The following is an 18,410-nucleotide window of genomic DNA, read 5'->3' as shown; positions in this document are numbered from 1 at the left end:
GTATAAAGCTGGTATCATAGTCCCCATCAGATTTTCATATTGGATTTCAAACTTGGTGCCCGTCCGCAAGAAAACAGGTGAGATCCGGTTATGTATTGATTTTAGAAATCTGAACAAATTTTCCTTGAAAGACAATTATCCATTGCCCAAGATGGATCACATACTTCAGCGAGTAGCTGGAGCATCACGGATGTCACTACTCGATGGTTATTCAGGTTATAACCAAATTTTGGTCCATGAGGATGATCGTGACAAAACAGCGTTCACCACTCCATGGGGAACTTTTCATTATGCAAAGATGCCATTTGGATTGAAAAATTTTGGTGCAACCTCTCAGCGGGTGATGGATATAGCATTTTCCAATGAAAAAGATGTTTTTCTAGTTTTTTATCTTGATGACTTAATAGTTTTCTCTAATACAGATGAAGAGAACCTCTATCATTTGAAGATTGTTTTTCAGTGGTGTAGGAAGTATGGCATCTCGCTCAATCCAAAGAAAAGCTTTTTTGCCATGGATGAAGGCAAGCATCTTGGCATATTATCTCAAAGGAGGGCATCCGCATCGATCTAGCTTGGGTGGAGGCCATTCAAAAAATTGATTTCCCATGAAGTAAGAAAGAAATCCAATCCTTCAATGGTAAGATAAATTTCTTACGTCGCTTTGTGTCCAATCTTGCAGAACACTTAAGAGAAATCACAAACATGCTGAAAAAGAATAGTGCAGTAAGGTGGACTGAAGAAGTAGTTAAGTCTTTTAATTTGGTGAAATTAGCTCTTTCTTCAGCTCCGGTTTTGATAATCCTAGACTATACTCAGGATTTTATTTTGTTTTCCTTTGCCTCAAATCATACTATGGCAACAGTCTTGATGGAGAAAAGAGACCAGCTCGAGAAACCAATTGCATTCTTCAGCAGAACCATAAGGGATGCAGCATTGAAGTATAATATTATTGAAAGATAGGCCCTTGCATTGGTAAAAGCATTGAAATATTTTCGAGTTTATGTTTTGCATTCTCACATCCTCGCTTATGTTCCTAATGTTGTTGTCAAAGATTTCTTAGTGCAAACAGATCTGGAGGGAAGGAGAGGCAAATGGATTGCTTCCTTGCTGGAATATGATGTGGAAATCAAACCGACAAAGCTCATTAAAGGACAAGGGTTGGCTAAAATCATGGCTGAGTCAAATCTGCACGCTTTGGACATTAATCTAATTGCCACTATGTTCAAGGAAGATGAAGAAAATTTGCCCACTCAGGTATCATAAATTTTCCTCCTTTCTCCTTGGTATTCAGACATTGTTTATGTACTTCAAAATCTGTCATCACCTCCCAGAATGGCCAAGAAAAAAATCAGAACACTAAAATTGAAAGCTACAATATTTTGTATCATGAATGGTGCACTTTATTGGAAAGATCCCGATGGTGTTCTTCTGAATTGTTTGGTAGAAGAAGAGGCAAAACAAGTGATGGAAGATTTTCACAAGGGAGATTGCGGAGGTCATATTTTTTGGAAGACAATAGCCAATAAAATCTTGAGAGCGAGGTATTATTGGCCAAGTCTATTTGCTGATGTGTACAAAACAGTGGCCAGCCATCACGAATGTCAAATTTTTCAAGGTTAGTGGAAGTTGCAGCCCTTACCACTCAAACCCATTGAAGTAAGCGCTCCATTTCAGTAGTGGGGTTTAGATTTTATTGGTGAGATTCACCCTTCTTCTTTAGCACAGCATAAGGGGATCCTCACAACGACGGATTATTTCACCAAATGGATTGAGGCAATTCCCACAAGGCAGGCCACCGATTTGGTAATTATCTCATTTCTTGAAAACAAGATTTTGTCTCATTTTGGATGTCCAAATAAGTTGATCACTGACAATGAAACAGCCTTTAAATCAAAAAGAATGATTGACTTTTGTCATAAGTATCAAATCACTTTGGGGCATTCAACTGCCTATTACCCGCAAGGCAATGGTTTGGTGGAATCCTCAAACAAATCTCTTGTCAACATTATCAAAAAGCTGTTGGAAACTAACAAGAAGAGCTGGCACAAAAAGCTGGTCAATGCACTTTGGGTAGAGAGGGTAAGTCAAAAGAAATATATCGACATGTCTCCTTTTGAGCTTGTGTATGGTGTGGACACAATCTTCCCGACCTCTTTGGCGGTCTCGGTGGTAAAACTGTTGCAAGAAGCTGGCAGTGAGGATGATAGTTTGCAGTGGAGGATCAACCAAATGATACATTTGCAGCAAACTAGAGAGGAGGTATTTCAACACACTTCTAAGCTGCATGAAAGAATTAAGAGGATATATGACCGGAAAGCAAAGGCAGACAGGTTTGAAATCGGAGACATAGTACTGAAATGGGATGCAAGGAATGAAGAAAATGTAAGCACGGAAAATTTGAAAATCTTTAGAAAGAACCGTACAAGATTGTTGCACATTGGGGCTAGAATGCTTTCCTTTTGCAAGAGCTGAATGGTGAAGACTATCCTGGGGGATCGATCAATGGTCAGCTCCTCAAACGGTATATTGTGTGAACTGTTTTCTGTTGTCCTATTCATAATTGTATATATACCAATTTGTTTAAATTCCATTGCAAGAGTGTGCTTTTTTCATTCTTAAGTTTGGGGCCCAAGGTAAAAGCTATAAAACAGAGGTTTGATTTCAGTTTTGGTTTAGTTTGTTAGAGTTAGGTCTTTCAATCAATTTTAGTCTTGAAAATGAGTCCATTTGAATCACGTTTAGTCCTGAAATTGAGTCTTTAAGTCAAGAGTTTAGTTTTGTTTTGTCAAAGTTATTGACTCCATAGCCCAATGGACGAAGGCACTGCTTGCTTTCCTAGAGATCTATAGTTCTTGGCACCTTCAAGGAGCTACCATGCCCATTGGAGCCAATGTTAGAGTCGGTATTTTCATCCCTCCGTCAGAGATCAAATTCTCTTGTTTCATTTCATATTAGGTGTCCCGCTTAGTCATTTGCATTCCATTAGGCACATACATCATCTGATAGTAGTGGCATTCCTACAATTTCCCTCATGTGATCTACCTGCTAGCTCATGTTTGCTCATTAAAAAAAAGCATATACAATCTTCTTTTTATCTTGAAAATTGCAAAGGTTGTCTTTAGGGTTTCATGGCTAATTAGGTCTAGGGTTTCATTAGGGTTTCGTCAAAAAATGTGTCGAAATGTCTGATAATTACCAGCAGGCCATGAGGAGGTTTCAACATCAATAAATTTCATCACCAAGTGTTCGAAAATGTGTTTTTCCTCAAAAGCAACAGAGTATTTAGCTTTTATTGTACACACATCATGAAAATTGTGTTTTCCTTATTGCAAATTCCTTCATCTGCACCCTCATTTCTTTCCTTAGCCCCATAAGCTTTAACACCTGCAAGACAAGCAAAGCTCAGGTCATTTAGTTCATTACAAATCTCAAATGAAGTGAAAAAAGTGCAAAAAACAGAGTTTGAAGATAAAGTCATTTGCCAAACATTATGAAAATGGGTTTTGGAAAAATAAATTTAAAATCTCCATGTATAAATCATTCCTCCAAGTGTTTGAAGTTCATTTGTACTCCAAGAGCAAAGAGAAGCAAGAAAACACGATTTTGGTGAGTGAGTGACAAGTTTGGGTGAGAATTGACCGGCGCGACACACTGGGTAGGAGGAGCGGCGCACTCACCACGCACGGCGCATTGGGCTTCAGGATTCTGTGTTATTTTACAAGGGCGCGACACATACGTGGGGTGTGGCGCATTGAGCTAGGTGCGCGGCACATACAACCAGAGGGCTTGAAAATTGCCAGAATGACCTCCAATCGCCCAAAAACACACGGATTTGCCAGGTAGAGCCTCCATCATTGGTTTTTATCCAAGTTTGGTGCTTATATCATGGTGGTTGAAGAATGGTAATTGTTTTTTTTTAAAACAAATCAAACCCTACCATTTGAAATTCTAAGAAACTTGCTGCCTAGGGTTTGAATAATTATTTTGCTACCAAATCTATCATTCCTCCATCACACCCTTATCCCATTTGTCCCTTGATTTCATTATTCCCTAAGTTCCCCTACCCCCTAAATTCACTAATCCCCTATTCTAAGTTCCCTTTCCCAAATTTCCAAATGTAAAACCCCAAACCCTAATCCTATACAAAAACTCCCATAACATCCCATATTTCCCTAACAAAATCTATCCCAACAGTCCCAAAATTCACACTACTTTTCCCTTCCCTTATACTCCCTCATTTCACTATTTTCCCTTGGTGGCAGAGGTCAAGCACATCACCCAAAAAAACAGTCCAACACAGTTTGACACAACAACACCTATTTCTCCTAGGAAATTTGTCTACCAGTAGCTATGGCATCTGATCCTTCATATGATTATGAAGAGGAGACCGAAAGTGACTCACCCACGGAGGAACATGCACCCAGGAGACCTCATAGAGGTGGCAGACATATCAGAGAGGAACCAACCACTCTTACTGAATTACAGACCTACCCTCTTGCCATTTTTTGTTTCCAGCATCAGTCATGTTATGAATTTTGTGAGAAGGTTGCTAATATTCAGTTTCATCATGAGTTGGCCCACTTATTTGTGTTGCATTTACATGGTGATCAAGCCACTCTTGCCGGTGTCACTTCCACATTAACACCATAAACCATTTCATTAGCAACCGCATACCAAACATTGGAGAACCATGGAACAAGATGAAGAAAATTGGCCGGCAGCACTATGAACCGTACCTCAAGCCCGGATTTTTCCTTTTCGGTACCTTAGGGATGAATATGCTCCTTTAATGAAACTCATCATGAAGTATTTCACCTGTGAGGGCTGGTTCTCCCGCTTGTATGCTTATCACATCAAGCTGCTGATGCATTTTACTCGGGTGCAGATGATGAACTTTCCTTACTTCATATGCTAAAACATAGAGAAGATGACCACTCTTGTGTAGCACAAGACCCCTCAATAGCAGTTCAACAATATTTATCATTTTTCTCTCATAAAAATTGTGGTCGTTCATCAACTTGGATTACAGGGCATCACTTGGAATGAATTCATCTCTCGTGAGTTTTTTAGAGTTAAACAGGGACCTTTAGAGGCTGGACATGAGACAGGTGGACCTTCTTATCAGCATAAGGGCCATGAGACCGCTAGTGTGCCTGTGTTCGTCACCTATCAGAGGGGCACTAGACGGTTGTTTGCAGCAGCAAAGCGAGTGTTATCTCCACCCTGGGTGGAAGGGGCCTCACTTCCATCATCAGAATAGCAGGTTCAGGACCGATGCAAGAGGTCACTACAAGAGGAAGGACCATCAGGTGAGCGAGAGACTGATTTCACCCTCATTGAGGGTGATGATACTGATATGGGCCCGCAAGGCGCAAATGTTAGAGAGATCATTAAGGAGAAGCAAGCGGACATTGATGCCTTGTATACCAACTTGGATAGAACCCAATGGACTATACAGTACTTGGAGCAGAGGAATAAGCAACTTGAGGATCAGCAGGTGTTTATGGAGTTGCAAAACATTCGGCAAAACCGCCAAGCTGCCCAAAGGAGGAGGGTGGAGTTTACTTCATTGAAACAATAGATCAATGCGAATAGGGAGTCATGGCTCGAAAGAGTCAATATCCACTTGGAGAGGAAGCTAGAGAAGGCAATCAATGAGAAGAATATGCTTAGAAACTTGTCATATCATTTCTTGTCCCAGAACTTGGTGTGCCAAGAGAGGATCAGGAATTTGAAGGCAAAGTTGAAGAGAGCATCAAGGAGGCAAAAAGAGGATGAAGGACTTTAGATCTTGGCCGAGGCTTCCTTGGCCCATCACAGTACTTGATAGAGAAGACTTAGCCCAAATTTCAAGAAATGTTGAGCAATTTTTTCATTTTGCAAATTTTGGCACAAAAAACAAGTTTTTTCTACCCTATGCGCCGCGCCACATGGCCCTCACTTTAGTTAGGGGCCTCCAAATCTAAAAAACTCATGGATTTTTCATGCAAAATTACACTTTCCTACCTACGGCCAAAAACTTTGGGTAGTTTTTGAGCCCTCAAAAAGGTCAAAGACACTCAAAAAGTGACCTCATTGCCCCTATTTTGACACACAGGAAGTAGTGTTGGGAGAATGGACTTTTAGAGGGGAAAATGGAGGCAAAATTGAAAAATTCCACTTGGGTTGGAAAGTAGATAGGCATACCTTTATATAAATCACACATAGAGCTCATTTGAACATTGGTAAGGCCTCCAAAAGTGGGTCCAAACAGGCGCTACACTTAGAGAATCAGGCGCGGCGCATAGAGGGAAAATTGCCAGTTTGATCAAGTTTTGCTCTATTTCTCGCCCAGCTTTGCCTAGTTTGACTTTTTCACTTTCCTAATGGAAAATTTATGATGTGATTTGATGAACATTGATGGATTATGATGTAAATATGTTATATTTTCACTTGTAGAGGTAGATTCATCAGTTTAGAGGTTGTTTGAAACTGAATGAATCAATTCCCTTGTTTCTAGAGGCATGATATTATGTTGCATAGTTATAGTTCTCAGTTTAGAATCAGTTGGATCAGCTCATAAACATGTGAGATCAAACCCTAGAGGCAAGGATGAGCTATGTTTGTCTATATAATGTTTTTTTTTTTTTCAGTCATTACCATGGTTGCACTCTTGAGAAAGCATTGAGCTTAATTGTACACTCATATTTTCATTTTGGCTAAGGAATTGAGACCAGGATTTGCAGCACTCTTTGGGATTCATGTGGCAATTTGTCTTGGTACAGTGTTTCTCTTTGTAATTTTGAATTTGTTTATGTGATTACATGCCATTATCTATCTTATTTCTTTTGAACTAAACAAACAAGAGTGCACGTAGAATTCATTGAAAGTGCAGTGCTCTACTTGAATTTTGCTTTAGTTATTTGATGTTTTCAGCTGTTTGGGGAGGATCCATGATTTCCCTTGCCCTCTTCAACACCTCACCTGTCTATTCCTTCCATCTCACTCAGATTTAAGTGCCAAAATGATTTCCTACCTTGCCCCTTTGAGATCTCTGCAGAACTGAGCCTCAAATCCCCGCACCCCAAAATGTGCCTTTCCCTCTGAGCCAACAAAACTCCATTTTATCAAGTCAACTCTTTTACACTCATACCTAGCCTAATTTTAGAAGATATTTCAGTCATCTCAAGCCCTCATCGATCATTATTTGCTGAGATTGACCCAGAGAGAGCCCTCTCCTGACCTGGTAGGGCTAGCTATCAGGCTGAGCGTGGTTTGATGTTGGCCCTAGATCCTACCTTTTCAGCCTAAGGTAAATCTAGGCATTAAAACACTGGAGGCATTTCCCAAAGAAACATAAGCACAAGTCATCGGGTAAGTATTTTGTTGACTCACTAGCTTCTCCTTATTGCTATGCTGGTGCTATGATGTGTAGACTGTGGGGACAACATGATTCTGCGAGATTTACTATAGATATGGTCCCGTTAATGGAAGCTACGATTAATGGTTATGTTATGGATTGGGAAAATATTCTATCTGATATAATAGCCACTGAGATACTAGAATATAGAAGGAAAGTGTTTACAACTTCTCAGATCATTCCTCCTTTTTACTACAGTGCATATATGCTTGATACTATTTGTTTTAATTCTGAATATCCTGTACTCGGATGGAAGTGGACTCCCCAAGATCCTAATCCTATTCATATCTATCACAAACAGTTGTGGAAGGCCCACTATAAGAATCACTTATATAGAATTTGCAATGGTTTTGTCCTACCTGTATATTATTCTATCTTCAATAAGCCTACCCCTAGGATATCTCAGGAAGCAGCAATTGACCTAACAGCAGTGGGTAGCTGGTTCAGAGAGGAGAAATTCAATTATGTAAGGCTTTTTGGCAGTCTTACCAAACCCCATGTTCTTCCACTATATTTTCCTGACAAATTATTAGCCCGAGAGTTGGCATATCAGATAATAGTTGAAGGAACGTAAAAAACCTTTAGGGATTCCAAGAAGCATATGTGACCTACATTCCCTTGTACGGTGTGGCATTTTTACCTTACATGATTATAAACATGCAGAGAAAGAGGTAGAGAAGATTTAGATGCTAAATCTTGCCACCATTCCTAATAGGCAATTTGACCCAAGGAAGGTTGCCTATAACGTTACTTCTCAAGCTAAACTTATCAGATTTGATCATGAAAAAGATGATTTTGATGAGTTGTTTGCTTCAGCTAAAATATTTTATCAGGTTAAAGGATTAGCTCATATCAAATTTGGAGAAGAGGGGTTAGAAAAATTCAATAGGCTCAGAGCCCAGAGGTTGCAAACTCTACCTTTGGATCTATTAGCTACAACCCCACCAATTCAACCACAGAGTCAAAGTGAACAGAAAGCTGTCGATAATACTCCTGTAGTGGAAAAGGTTCCCGAAAAGGAAAATTTTCCAGAACAGGAACAAAGACAAGAAATAAGTAGCGGACCCCTTGATTCAAACATTTATGTTGATCCTAAACTAATCAAGGAATGGCAGCAATTTGATTTCATCATTAGTAAGATTGAGAGCATTCAATGATTCAGCACAAATGAGGTAACTACTGGCCAGAAGTCAGTAATCAACACATTTCCTACTGAAGGAACTAGTGGCCCACCCATGATTCAAAAGGATGTATAAATAATCCCTGAAAATCCCTTCGATGAAATTTTTTTACACATAGAAGAGATACCACCACTAGATGTCTTCTACAACCCTAAGCATAAGGCTATAATTAAAAGACAAAGGAAAAAGAGGAAAATTGATCAATCTCTTCTTTTGACTTCACAAATGGAGATAACAAATGTGGTATGGAGAGAGGAATTTAATCCTTCTGAAGATCTCACCAAACTTTCTCAGTATGTCGGAGCATACACAGTGGCCACAATGGATAAATCATCAGAGGTTAGTAATTTGTTAAAAGAAAAAGACCAAGCAATCAGTTTGCTAGAAGCACATGCACCGGAGAAACAACAGAAGATAGAATAGCTGGAACAAAAATTAGCAATCCAGAAGTAGCTAAATGGCCAGATAATGATCAATTGTTTAAAGAAAAACAAAGAATTGATAAGCAAGCAATTCATAAGAAAAAGGAGTTATCCCAATCATTAAGTAAGTTGCAATTATTAAATGAATGACTGAGCAAATTGAAGGAAGAAAAAATCACTCAGCTAACAGTTCTGATAGAAAGATTCAAGGAATATCCCCAAGTGGGAGAATTCAAATCGGAGGCTCTACAGATTACCAGGGCATTGTCTAGGCAGTTGAGCCTATTATGTCATAATATTTCACTGGTTCTTCCTCTGTGTGAAATTTCATCATCCATGGTTGACAAATCAGTAGATGTGAGACTAGACTTTGAAAAAGTAGAAGAAAGATTAACAAATTTTCTCTCTTGGCAAGAAATTAAAGAGGGAAAAGCTGCTATTCTACCCCAAATTCTAGAATCGCATAAAGAAATTCTATTCACCGAATGGCAATCTAAATTAATGAAGACAGAAAGAACAACATCAAGATGCAGATCGGCAACAAACAACCTGATTGAATTGATTAATAATAGTCTTTATTTATCAAATTTAATAATAGAGTGTTCTCCAGGAAAACTTCCACCAGTAAAATCATTAGAACAGATGTGGAAATAGGAGCTGGAGCAGAGGGAAAGATTGATCGCAGGTATTCAAGGTTTAATGTAGGAAACCTTTTGGTTTTTCCTTATCAAACCATATAGTCAGAGGACAGTGATGAAATGCCTGACTGATGCAATTGGCCATATGATTCCCGAACTTAATGATGCCACATACATTGCTCAGTTACACTCACGCATGATACACCCACCAGAACTTTAGCCGATGCTTGCCATTTGTCAGCTCCAATCAAAAGATGATCAACCAATACATTGAACCATTTTTAACTAACTGTAGCAAACCTATTTCCAGATGATTTTCACATTTTTGTGGTTTGGTTATACCAACACATAGCATATTTATTTGGTAGTTTGTTAGTTTAAGTAGTGTTTATAGACCCTTTCATGTTTTTAGAAAGGGTCTTCAAATTTTTGTATTAAGACTTGGATCGGAAGTTGCACTACTGTGCTTCTGATATATTTATTTTTATAAAAACTGGACCTGAATTCTGAGTTTTGATGAAGAATGCTTTGATGTGATATGCACTATTTCTTCTTGTGGATGTAAAAATGTGTTCCCAACCCTACAAGTCAACACAATCCCTACAAACCAATCAAACACATGCATCAAATTATCACTATTAAAATTAACTTGGAAAAGCTGAGTTAAATTTAATTGAAATCTACTCTAACCCACAACACAACTCTTAATTACCAAACCAGTGCTCTTGACTCCTAAAGTGCAGAAACTAAAAATGAAGAAATATTATAGTCTCATACTTAACAATTTTCGAGAAATCATAAACAAATATTTTTGGGTTGTTATTATAGATCTTCCAATCACTATTCCCACAAGAGAGGTGATAGGAAAGCCTGCAACTACAAATTTTGTAGTATAAATGATCTAAAATATACATGATTGATTATTTGTGCAATTTCACCAACATTAACTAAGGTTGAATTTATGTGAATGAATGAGGGAAATTAAGTTGTTAATATGCCTTAAACATAAACTTTGAGAACTGAAAATAAGAATGAACAATAGCAATAAAAGACACAAACACAACAAACATTGTTGACAGAGTTCGTCCCTCCTGGACTACGTCTCTAGGTCCGCTTCCAATGGCCATTCGTTACATTAGGAATGCTCCAAAAATGTTCTTTACATAGAATTTCACCAACTAAAATGTGCACATAGGAGCCATTGTTTACTGTAACAAAGAAGGTCTCTATCTTTTCTTTCCAATGCCACTCTCCGTTCCCAAAATGGCCTAAGGATGGAAAAGTTATGCTCAAAAGAGAAATTGCAGGCATAAACAAAACATGTTTCTAAACCCCACTATACAACTCCTTAACACACTAGTGCAATGGTATTAGTTTTTATAAAGGCTCAAGTAGGTTCTAGGGTCAAACCCTCAGACTTCCTAGGCTATACATGGCATATGGTTTTGTTACACATAGTGCATAGGATTTAATATATGGATTAACCATAAGATACACATTGTATATTCAGATTGGACTAGTGACAAAGGTATTAAATTGAACTGTGAAAATATCTGATGGTACCATGATACCCATGGCGGTGGACTGTTATGGCAACCCGTGGCCATGTGATCTGGTATATGGTGGCATTGGTGGTGGAACCATGTTGGAGCTCATTGCATATCAACTAACCATTCAATGCCACATAACCTTGTTGCACTGCCACCTCCCTACCACATGCTAACACTTCTCCGCATTGTTGACATATCTAATAGTCATGATAACCAAGAGTCGACGGTTAAGGTCTTTGAACCCATGGCATGTGAGTGGTGGTCTGAGATTGTGGTTTACCACCACCCCGGTGGTCACAAGAACAAACATGACCCATGGCATGAACTGAGAATTACATTGGTTGCGACATACTCCGCTCCACCCTTGACTTTAACATATTGTTTAACCTTTTAAACACTCTGCCATATAGTTTTATATCCTCCATCATACTTTGTAATATATGTTTACTATATGGTTTTTAAAACCATACCATATATGTGCCAACCATATATTTATATAGTTTGTAAACCATAGAAAACTATACCACCATAGTTTAATATATATTTTAATCTATATTTTAATATATGGTTTGTCAACCATAGTTTTTGATTTAAAAATATCACCATGTACATGTAGTAGATATGGACCCAAACCCAAACTGATCTTTGGTTTGTTGACTTCACCTTTACCATGTGTCAAACTGTGTGAATGCCACTTATCAAGGCCCCATTTTCACTTGTTCGCCATAAACTTCAACGAGAAGTTTCTCCTTCATCCAGAGGCCAATTGCGAAACTAAACTTACTATCAGATTTAGTGCGACGAGCTCTTTAGCTTGGCGGTATTTCTGGGACCATATGAGACCTTTTAACTTGGAGCATTTTGAGGATCCTCTTGGATCATTCCTCTCCACTAGAATATTTTGGAACACAAAATGTTTGGTTTTAAGCAGACACGAGGTGAGGGTAGAGCTCCCTCACCCTTCCAATCTCCATCCACCTTGCTTTTCTTGGATTCATGCCTTTGAGTCTCACTTGATGATACTTGACATTTCCATGCCTGGAAGTGTGGACCTTCCTTTTAACTTCACCTTTCATCCTTTCTCTATTGATGTAAATCCATACTTGATCACCAACCTGAAAGTGATGATCCACCCTATGCTTGTCATGACGCATTTTGAACATGTGAACTATTTCATTCATCTGAGGCAAATAGAAAAAACTTTGTAGTTATGCCACTGTCCTGCCTACACAAAAATTCCCTGAAACACGAGAAGGATGTGCTGCCCTTGTCACTTGCACTCTTTCTCCCTGTGGTATGCACAACTTGCCAAGATGATACAATAACATGTTATGAACATGGTAATTTACTTCTTCCACCTAAGCACCATGAGTTAGTGATTCACAAACATTTTTGAAAATAGTACCTACATCATATTGTTCTATATAACTTTCTATGCTAAAGAACTATTTTACAGAATAACTGAAACATTCAAAGAAGATCTTGACAACATATCAACTACTTTGTTTGTTGTACCTTTCTTGTACTTGATTACTAAGTGGAACTGCTACAAAAAACCCATCCATCTATAATGTCGAGACTACTACAACTTAGTTTGAGATTGAAGGTATTGAAGTGGCTAATGATTTGTATGAATCAATATTTCTTTTCCCATTAAATAACGTTTCCATTTTTTAACACTTTCCATTATTACATATAATTATTTATCATAAGTTGGATAATTAGCAAGTGCTTTAGAAAATGTTTCTGGATGAAAACAAATAGGCTTCCCTTTTTGCAATAACACTACACCCATTGCATAACCACTAGCATCAATTTTTATTTCAAATGGTTGTTGAAGGTCTAGTAATGCTAAGGTTGGAGCTGTCACAATTTTATGCTTTAAAGTATCAAATGTTTTTTGTTGTTTCCCTCCCCCCAGCGAAAAGAGACTTTAAAACTTTTTAAAGCATGAAGTGTTGATGCAATAAAAGAGAAATGAGAAACAAACTTCCTCCAATACTAAACTTCACCCTTGAAACTTATAACTTCCCAACTTGAACTGAAAATAAGAATATCATACATATAGACTATGAAACAATTATCAAGGATGAAACACATCATTCATCACTCTCATTAAAGTTGTTGGAGCATTGCATAAATCAAATGGCATAACCAACCATTCAAAAAGCCCATATCTAGTCTTAAATGTAGTTTTCCAAACATCATTCTCTACAATGCACATCTGATGACAAACATTTCTTAAATCTAGTTTAATGACTGATACATGATACATGCCAATGTTTGGGAGAGTTGCATCCGATAGTAATTGAATCTCATGATGTATTTTTCATTTTGGTGGGAGACCTTTTGGTTCTTTAAAAAATTCTTTGTAAGAATCTAATATTTCAACCAATTTGTCCTTAAACTGAGAATCACACCCTTGAAAAGCATCATACTTGTCTTTAGGTTGTTTTTTAACAATCATGAGAATATACCTTTTACTTGAATTTATTAACCTTTTCAAATGACTGGCATTCCTTAAACCCAAGTTTGTCTTACTTCTGTGTGCCTTGACAATGTATTCAATTCGATCTTTAAAGAGATGATACTTATTCTTCCTTCCTTGAAAATGGCATGTCTATCATAAAGATGCAGACTACCTAACACAACTCCAAATATATCCAGAGGAATCACATCTAGCTCAACTTCATCAACAAAATTAGTTGTAATTTCAAACTTTAATCGACATTGTTTTGTGACATGCATCTAAGAGTTTTCTTTCAACCATCCTAAAGGACAAGGTTTTGGATGATTTTTAGTTTCCAATTCAAATTTCCTTACTAGTTCCCCAGATATTATATTTTCCTGTGATCCACTATCAAATAATGTATTTATCTTAGTGTGCTTGGAAATAATCCTTATGTGAAAAAGTTCAACCCTATTCTTTTCATCAATCGCATTATTATACTTTGAAGATGATGTTGAGTAAGTACAACTAGAACTAGCTTTAGAAAGTATACCTGTTAGACTCATTGCGTTAATATTCTGTTCATCATCGAAGTTAGATCTCAAATCTTTTTGGATTGATGCATTAGCCTTCATTTCACCCTTCTCTTTAAGGAAATTTTTGTCTTAAGTTCTAGATGAAGCTTACAAAACTTGTAGTCATCATGTCCAACCCTCTCGTAATGAGTACAAGTAGGCCTTTCTCCTTCTTTCTTAGTTGTTGTCGATTTATTTCCTTTAAATTTTCCCTTTCCTTTGCCTTCTTTGGAGTCTTTGTTCTATAAATTCTTGAATGGCTTCCACTGAAAAGGTCTGCCACTTGATTCAATATGAATGGCTTGCACACATATTTCATCAAATTCAGTTGGATTAAACATAAGCAATATGTGTTGCAAATAATAATGCAAACTTCCAATATATTTTAACAAAGTTTCCCTTGTGTTTAATGGAACATAAGTACTAATGCATTTTTCCTGAATTCCTGTGTAAACTATTGTACACTCTATCCTTTACCTTGCCTGAAATGTTGCCAATCTATCACAACATGTTGCATATATCGTAAAGGATAGAACTGATTTCTAAGAGCTTTAAAAAAATTAGAACATGAAGAGATAATTTTACCGTTATGCTTCAAATCTAATTGAGTTTTACTTTCCCAGCAAATCAAAGTTGTTCCCCAAATTCTAAGTGTAGCTAACTAAATTTTCACAGGATCGTCAACAATATTCTAAATTATACAATAAACTTCAAGTTGTTTAATCCAGTTATCTAACTTTTTAGGATTCATTTTACCATCATATATGGGAAGTTAAAACTTAATATCAAGCTTCAAGAAAGGATATTTCATATGTTTCTTCTTTGATTCGGAATCTGAATCTGAACTTGAATGATCAAAACATGAAGAAGAAGAAAATGAATATGGAGGAGAAGGAGGTTCATTACCATCAGATTTTTCCTTGCCCTTTTTCACTTTCATGCCTTTAGAAGACGAAGTTGCATCTCTAGTCTTCTTGTCTTCATAAAGTTCTGCAATCATCCTTTGCATATTAAGGAACATCTGCTGAAATTTCTCCTCACTCTTTGTCTCAGGAGATTCTCCTTCATTTGAACCTGCCATCTTTTGCGAGACTTTCTTCTTTCCAATCTCTGGATTTAATTCTTCAAGTTTCCCTTCTCCACGTCGCGACTTGGATCTAGTCAACATTTACATTGGAAAATATCCTGTTTCAACATGATCAACCTTGCTATGATACCAAAATATGATCTGAAATCTACAAGATTGATTATTTTCACAATTTCACTAACATTAACTAAGGTTGCATTTATGTGAATCAATGAGGGAAATTAAGTTGTTGATATGCCTTAAACATAAACTTTGAGAACTAAAAATAAGCATGAATAGCAACAATAAAAGACGAAAACACAACAAACATTGTTGACAGAGTTCGACCCTCCTGGACTAACTTTCCAGGTTTGGTTCCAATGTGTATCCACTATATTAGGAATGCTCCAAAAAGGTTATTTACATATAATTTCACCAACTAAATTGTCCATGTAGTTATTGCTGGTTACTGTAAAAAAGGAGGTCTCTATCTATGATTTCCAACACCACTCTTTGTTCCTAAAAAGGCCCAAGGATGGCTAAGTTATGCTCAAAAGAGAAATTACAGGAATAAACAAAACCAGATTATGAACTCCACTGTACAACTCCTTAACGCACTGGTGCAATGGCATTATTTTTTATAAAGCCTCGGGTAGGTTCCAGGGTCAAACCCTTGGACCTCCCGGGCTATACATGGCATATGATTTTGTTAGGTTGAACAACCTTATTTCGGTGCAACACAAACTATACACTTAGTGATTTTGGTATAACTATGGCGCATGCTTGTTTTTAACATAGTTTAACACTATATTTTTGTTACACATAATGCATAGGATTTAAAATATGGCTTAACCATACGATATACATGGTATATGCAGATTGGACCAGCAACAAAGGTATTAAATTTAACTGTAAAAATCTCTGACGGTTCCGTGATACCCATGGCAGTGGAGTGCACAGGGGCTTCACTCAATAAAACTCTGACGTAGCATGTGCATTCATGGAATAAACAATACCCTTAATTTGACTACATATTGGAAAATACCTCTAAAAATCACATTATTTAACCCCCTACCAATATGAATCCAATACACCTTCCTAGTTTAAAAAAACCCTACTTCATTAGATATTGTAAGTATCCATTTTTTCATTAACATTTTTTATACCCCTTTATATTTTTTCATTAACTTTGAGCTCCATTTTTTATACCTACCAATATAAAAACCATTTACCCCCTATTATATGCTCAATATATTATGTCATTTTTTCTTCAATATATATCCCCCAATATGAATGCACGTGGTATGGTATTTCTCCCCCAGTGAAGCCCCCATGTTGGAGTGTTATGGAAACCTATGGCCATGTGATCTCGTATATGGTGGAATCAGCCGTGGAACCACATTGGAGCTCATGGCATATCAACTAAACATTTCATGCCACATAACCTTGCTGCACTGCTAGACTCCCACCCCCCCTCCATGTACTAACTCTTCTCCACACTGTTGACATATATAACAACCATTATAACCAAGTGCTGGCAGTTAAGGTCTCTGAACCCAGTGCATGTGAGTGGCGGTATTGACCTACGGTGTACCAAATCCCCAATGGTCACGACAAAAAAATGACTTGTGGCATGAACTGGCGGTGACGTTGGTTGCAACATACTCCACTCCACCTTTGACTTTAACATATGATTTAACCTTTTAAACACTTTTCCATATAGTTTGATCTCCGCCATTGAACTTTGTAATATATGTTTACTATATGATTTTTAAAACCATGCCACATATATGCCCACCATATATTTATATGGTTTGTAACCCATAGAAAACCATACCACCATAGTTTAATATATATTTTAAAATATTTTTGGCAACCATAGTTTTTTATTTAAAAATCTCACCATGTACCTGTAGTAGATATGCGCTTGAACCCAAACTGATATTTGGCCTGTTGACTTGACCACTGCCATGTGTCAAACTGTGTGAATGCCACTTGGCCAAAAAAGCCCCATTTTCACCTGTTTTCCATAAACTTCAATGGGCAGTTTCTCCTTCATCTGGAGGCCAATTGTGAAATGGAAGTTATTGTCGGATTCAGCGCAATGAGCTCTTTAGCTTGGCGCTATTTCTGGGACCATCTGAGACCTTTGAACTTGGAGCATTTTGAGGATCCTCTTGGATCAATAACACCTACTGAAACAAGAAAGGCATTGCACTAGCTTGAGTAGGAACAAGGAAGAAATATAAGAGAGGGACTAAATCCTCTGGGTTAGGCCCAAACCCAAGGATTTCATCCTCCAAAACTACTTTAGATGCAGACTAATAATGCATTCCCATTAACATAAAATAAGAGTCACATACATCATATGAAAGATGATAACAATGTCAAGCACTAGGATTTTAGTAGTTATTTCTACCTGCAACAAAAATTTGAATCCTAATGAGCCTTTTGGCTAATTTATTTATACAAAAATTAGTTGAGGGAAGCTTACTTGGAAAGAGGAGTGATTCCCTCCAAAATCTTGAGATTTGTGTATCTCATTTCCTTTGGTATTCAGATGTACTTGGAGTTCATCGGTTGCTAGTGAATTCAAGTTGTTGGTGAGTATTTTGTGATCTCATGCTAAGTTGGAGAGTTAATGAGGTGGAAAAGCCTCCTATATTCTCTTTGGTTGTCTCCATCAAGCCCTTGCATAGTAAATATCTCCAAAAATGCATCTTTTTCCTGCATACTAATCACATTAGGCCATGCATTATGACAAACACCCTTTAGTCTTCTTACTAAGCATATTATGGCTAAAGATGCAAATTAATGTGAGAAAAATAGAGTTTTAAGGGTTGGAGGATAGCACAATGAACCTCAAAATGTATCTATTGATGGGCCCCATCACCTACTAATGCAAACAACCCTTTCTTTTGTAGTTCCCTCCACAAGTCCATCATTTGAGTGGATCTCGTCATTCAAACTTGGGATGTGCTGACGTCGGTTGCTACACATTTTCTGTATCAACAACATTGGCTTTCTGGTGAAATTTTCTTGTATGATCCAGGTGCGTACCTTCTTTCCTTTCTAAGTTTTTCTCAGGCCAATTCTTCTTATGTCCAACATGGCTTTTATCCTTCCAATA

This window comes from Pinus tabuliformis, chromosome 5_1 (genome assembly GCF_031772625.1).
Source record: "Pinus tabuliformis cultivar Carrire ecotype Pingquan chromosome 5_1, CPIR1, whole genome shotgun sequence".
In the NCBI taxonomy this organism is placed as follows: Eukaryota; Viridiplantae; Streptophyta; class Pinopsida; order Pinales; family Pinaceae; genus Pinus; species Pinus tabuliformis.
This window is presented reverse-complemented; position numbering follows the sequence as displayed.